Source organism: Schistocerca gregaria, unplaced genomic scaffold, assembly GCF_023897955.1.
Source record: "Schistocerca gregaria isolate iqSchGreg1 unplaced genomic scaffold, iqSchGreg1.2 ptg000045l, whole genome shotgun sequence".
NCBI lineage: Eukaryota > Metazoa > Arthropoda > Insecta > Orthoptera > Acrididae > Schistocerca > Schistocerca gregaria.
Window position 1 is genome coordinate 93631 of NW_026061703.1, and position 6370 is coordinate 100000.

The window sequence follows — 6370 nt, forward strand, 5'->3', positions numbered from 1 at the left end:
GGTCATCAGCGTAGGCTATCACCTCTAGCACATCCTCACTTCGTTGCAGGCTGTCTAGTAATGGCTCCATGTGGATGTCCCAAAAGAGCGGCCCTAGGACCGATCCTTGGGGACATCCTTTCGTGACAGCTTTCCCTACCCTTTCGCTAGGGGATGATAGCCAGACCTCCCGATCCTCACAGTAGCTCCTCAGGCAGCCATATAGCGGCCCTGGACACTCCTTCTCCCGCAAGCAGGAGAAGAGCGAGGGCCACCACAGGTTGTCGAAGGCTCCACTGATGTCCACCATGATGCCCACCACGTATTTGTGCGGGGTTGAGCCACAGACCTCGGCCGCCAGGGCGATTGCATCAGATGCCGACCGCCCCGGCCTGAAACCGAATTGCCTACTGCTCATCCCGCACAATACTCTATGTGCTGCCAGTCTGTCAGCCAGCAGTTTTTCCAAGATTTTTCCAAACAAATCTAACAGGCAGATCGGCCTGTACGACTTTACTTCTGCAGGATCCTTGTCCGGTCCCTTCTTAATGATGACGACGTTCCCAGTTTTCCACCTTCTTGGGAACTGTTGTTGCCTCAGGCACTCATTATAGAGGTGGGTAAGCGGGGCAACCAGCTGGGGTGTCAGGAATTGCACCACCTCCGCCACAATGCCGTCTGGCCCAGGAGCTTTGCCTCTTTTAAGTTGCTTTATGTGGGTCGCCACCTGCTCTTCTGAGAAGGGGTAGACCGCCGTGTCATTATTATATATTTCACGGTCTTGTTCTCGCAATTGCCGTTGTCCCTCTGTCTCCCCATCCGCATTGTCATCAGGCAGCAGGGACCGGAGGAGGACCCCAGCAGTCTCCTGCCAGGACTCCGTCATCCTGTCCCCGTGCCTGACTGTAGATAGCTCCATAGGAGAGCGGATTTTCTCCCTGACTAATTTATAGGGGAGTCCCCATGGATCCAGAGCTAGCTGGCTGAGCACATAGTGTTCCCAGCTTCGCCTTCTGACTTCACGTAGTTCACTCTGGAACCTCTGTTTTGCCTCCCTGTACTGCAATTGCCACCTTTGTCTCTCCTGCCAGACGACACTGCGCTGGTAGTGCCTCCTTAGCCTCCTGACAGATTGGCGTAGATCTTCCAGTTCAGGCGACCACGGTGACGGAGAAGCCGCCATGGTCTTCCTCCTGATCGGTACAGCAGCCCTCACCGCCCTGGTTACTGCAGTTACTAGTTCATCTGCTCTGTTGTCTACATTTATGTCTTGTTGTATGTCATCTTCCGGTAATGGAGGAATGTCGCACTCCCTCGCCAGGCGTTCCCAGTCAGCTTTCCTGTAGTTGAATTGTATTTCCCATCCCATGGCCCAGCGGCACTCTCTCTCCCCTACTGTGAAAGTTATTAAGTTATGGTCGCTAGTGGTGGCGTTTCCTACTACTTTCCAATTTTGAATGATGTTTGTTACATTTGGTGTCACGAGAGTGACATCAATATTTGTACCCTGCCCTCCTCCTGCCGTGTAGGTAGGGGGATTACCAGGCCTGTTGGCCACCACAAGTTGCGACGCCATAATGTATTCTTCCACCTTTTCTCCATTTGCGTCTCTTGTGCCACTGAACCATAGGGGGGACTTGGCATTAATATCAGCTGTTATTACAATTTTCCTTCCCCGCAACGCCGTGGTCACCCTCATCAGGTGGTCTAGGTGTATTTCAATGTCATCTCCATACTGGAAATACATATTAATGATGGTGATGATTCCTGCTGGAGATTGGAGCTCCACGACGTTGCAATGGGGAGTTGTAAACTGAGAGAGTGTGGTTACTCTCACGAGTTTGTTTGTAATTATAATTGCCGCCCTTGGGTCTTCTCCTCTACTTATTACTTGCCATGTGGCGGCAGCAAATGCGACTTTCCCAGCTCGGGAGTACGGCTCCTGCAGACAGAGCACATCCAATCTCCTCTCCTCCACCTCCCTTCGGAGTTCCTGCATCACAAGTCGACTATTATGAGTGTTTAGTTGTCCTATGTTTATTTTGGTCATTATGGAAAGTAGGTGTGTACTCGGTCATGTGGCCAGGTCTTAGTCCAGTCGGGACTCTGTTTACATGTATTAGCTCTAGAATTACCACAGTTATCCAAGTAACGTGGGTACGATCTAAGGAACCATAACTGATTTAATGAGCCATTCGCGGTTTCACCTTAATGCGGCTTGTACTGAGACATGCATGGCTTAATCTTTGAGACAAGCATATGACTACTGGCAGGATCAACCAGGGAGCTGCGTCAACTAGAGCTGAGCAGCCGGCCGCCCGGGAGTGTGTCCCGGGGGCTCGCGCGAACACGCAAGCGTCCGCTCAATTATTCTGCAAACAGGAGGAGGCCGAGCTCCCCTGCACGATACACCTCGAAACCCTCTCAGGTCCCGGCGGCGCGCAGCGCCGTCCTAGGTACTTGGTCGGTTTCGAGAGAGGCGCAATCACCCAGAGTTAGGCGAGTAGACGGTTTTAGTGCGAACACCCTTGCTCCCAACTGAGCTTGCCGCTGCCGACAGAGGCCCGGGAGCGTGCTGTCGTGGCATTGCCGGCGGGAGACAACACGCGCCACCTATGGTGACCGGCAGCTCCAACGCCAGCGCCACACAAGGGCAAAGCCCCACTTGGGTGCAGAAGCGAACTCTCCCAGCACAGCGCACGCGCCAACACGTCCGCACAACTGCGATACAAACCACCTGCGAGAACCGCTGGGGCGACCGAGCAGCAGACGGCGTCGCGGCGCCGAGTGCCAGGCGGCGGCGCATCCTCAACGCACACAGTCCTCCATCAGACCAGCACACTGCAGATGTCCACCGCGCTTCGCACCGGGCTCGGCTGAACCAACTTTGGCCGCCAGGCGCCGCGTGCAGGGTGCGCCGCAGCGTAGCTGCGAAGCCTGCCGGGCCCGTCTGCTGGCGCTCCTGCCACTCGGCGCCCCCCACCAGCCGGCTGTTGCGCGTGCGCCCACGCAGCGCGCGGCCAACACGCCGGGCGGCCCCCCTTCACCGGCCGGGAACAGTCCCACCAAGCCACCGCCGCGTATCGCTTCATACCCACATGGGGCCTAGTCACGTGTGTGGATGTGGCGGGTACCGCTGAAACAACCGGTTAATAGCTGTACCGATCGTCGCCATCACAGATTCACCTCCAGCGTGAACAACCGCTCAACAACGGATTTCCAGTTCATTTGCGTATCTTGGGCAGTAAACGTAGATGTCCACCTACATTTGCGAATTCAACAATTCTTGCATGCCAGGATGTCATGTGTCACGACACGCTACATCAGACCACATACACACTGCGACATGTGCAGAAGAGAACACGTGGAAGGTGGCCCGCGCACGTATGCGATGTCCCTTCCGCGATCCACTGTCAACCGGCATCTGCGGCATGTCCCAGATATGGAACGCGGTCCACCAGGGTAGCACTTTGTGTGAGGCAATACGACAAAGTCGGAATACACGCGTCACTACATCAGACGGCTCACGCTGACCTGACCTGACCTGACTCACCGCACCACCACACCCAGCGACCCAGGGTGACATACAATGCGTTCGTACGTTCCTCCCACACGCCTCTACGGCGTACCACAGTGCAACCTAGCTGTTATTGGGAGACGAGACAAGTAGCATCGAGCACAACATATGGAAATTGAGATTCGACACCGTTGGGCACAGCCAGCGTACGGTCACACGTATCACACTACTTCACTCTGTACGTAACGACCGATGATCGGTACAGCGTGTGGGTTACGCGTACGACATCAGCGGACAATGGACACAGACCATACCACGACGTACACTGAGGGCGTCGACATCTGAATGCAACTGAACAGCTGCGAGGCTCATTTAACACTCAAACGCCAGACCGACCAGCTTGAGAGGACAGAGACACAAAGAGGGGGACAGAGGGGGGGGGGGGCGATATAGTCCTATTGCAGTACAATTGACAGTGGATAGCGGGAATATGTGGAAAGTAAGCAACACTCGCAAGACATCTACATGAGGATAACAACGACACCAGAGATTCCGAGCAGTGAACTATGTTAGGCAAAGGGACAACGTGGGTTAGGTTAAGGGACAACGTGGGTTAGGTTAAGGGACAACGTGGGTTAGGTTAAGGGACAACGTGGGTTAGGTTAAGGGACAACGTGGGTTAGGTTAAGGGACAACGTGGGTTAGGTTAAGGGACAACGTGGGTTAGGTTAAGGGACAACGTGGGTTAGGTTAAGGGACAACGTGGGTTAGGTTAAGGGACAACTTGAGTTAGGTTAAGGGACAACTTGAGTTAGGTTAAGGGACAACTTGAGTTAGGTTAAGGGACAACTTGAGTTAGGTTAAGGGACAACTTGAGTTAGGTTAAGGGACAACATGAGTTAGGTTAAGGGACAACTTGAGTTAGGTTAAGGGACAACTTGAGTTAGGTTAAGGGACAACTTGAGTTAGGTTAAGGGACAAATTGAGTTAGGTTAAGGGACAAATTGAGTTAGGTTAAGGGACAAACTGAGTTAGGTTAAGGGACAAACTGAGTTAGGTTAAGGGACAAACTGAGTTAGGTTAAGGGACAAACTGAGTTAGGTTAAGGGACAAACTGAGTTAGGTTAAGGGACAAATTGAGTTAGGTTAAGCGATAATCTGGTACAGCCACAGTTAGGTTAAGCGATAATCTGGTACAGCCACAGTTAGGTTAAGCGATAATCTGGTACAGCCACAGTTAGGTTAAGCGATAATCTGGTACAGCCACAGTTAGGTTAAGCGATAATCTGGTACAGCCACAGTTAGGTTAAGCGATAATCTGGTACAGCCACAGTTAGGTTAAGCGATAATCTGGTACAGCCACAGTTAGGTTAAGCGATAATCTGGTACAGCCACAGTTAGGTTAAGCGATAAAGTTGGTTAAATTTGGTATTGTGTGGGAAGGGGGCAGAGAGAGGGGGGGGGGGGTGGATAGTGGTGGCAGTACGCGGATGCCTGAGTCACCGTCAGATACGTCACGTCGGTTCGATGCTTGTAGCAAGAGGCTGGCGGGTCTGTGTCTGTCACTTCTGCAATTTTTCATGTGGTATAACACGAGGGCGGGGGGTGATATTTGGTGCCCCTCTGTGTAGGATGTGTGTTGGTTTATCTGAGCAATGGTAGTTGTCGGAGGAGTGGGGTATTGTGCTTTTATAGGTGGACCTACTGCTCTGGTTATCATAGTGTCGACGGTGCAATGTCGCAGAGAGGATGCACTCGACATTGTCGCATTCCAGATGTTTACGTATTGTGTGTCTCCGTTGCAGGCCGAGAGTGGTGCATGTTCGAGTGTCTGGCTGACGTGCGATTCACGTTGTGTGCCCAGTCTTACAGCACGTATAGGGACATTCGCATAAATCATCTATATGTGGCCTTGCATCATTTACTAAGCAGTGCCGTGAGACGACCGAACTATTAGGAAAGTACTGATGTACCGCATAATGTTTACCTTCCACCACACGGCGAGTATCGACTCTGCCCAGCGTTGCCACCGCAGGCAGCGGTCACCGTCACCATTGTGCGGCGGAACGGAACATCTATATCCTCAGAGGAGCACTCTTTGCCGCCGGGCGTCAGGTCTCGCGGCCTGCCGGCCAGCGCCCATGACGAACTTACTGCATGTATAGGGACAGCGGGAATTTGGCATACTTGATATAACTCTTCATGAGACGCAAGATATAGGGGTGGATTGCAACTTACGACTGCGAGAAAAGTCCGCCGTTCATCCGCCGGAGTTGCGATTTCGGCGGGGCACGTACGGTCGCGGGTGGAGCACTTGGTGCGGCGTACGCACCCGGGTTGCGGCTCCTGCGCTGGAGGGGGGTGCAGGTTTTGTGTGGGTGGGCTCGGCAAATGAGCACTGTGGGCCCCATACATGGCTTAGTCCGCGTGGCCTCCCCCAGGTGGCGGTACCGTCGTTGCACCACGTCATGTCGCGGGGCACCTACAGATGGCGCACGTACTGTTGGCATTGCACGTGCTTCCGTCCTATCTTCATAGATGGCGATGCCGTGTTTTGCCACTCTGCCTCGCGCAGTTCACGCACATTCCCATAGGTGGCCGTACCCTCACCCTCCCCTAACGACTTATCACCACCCACACTAACCGCCCCGGGGACTTGCCAACGACACACCCTATCCCAAGTCTATTTTCTTACGAAGCATCATGTGTTATTATATTTTATTTCACATCCATAGTGTGCGGGGTATTGTAGTTCACCGTACTGCGGTGGACGCTATGCTACCAGGGGGGCGCGGGCCACGACGAAGGCGGACCACACTCCGGCCGGCACCCACCCGACGCCAACGCCGCCGACGCCGGCCGCAAAGTGATACG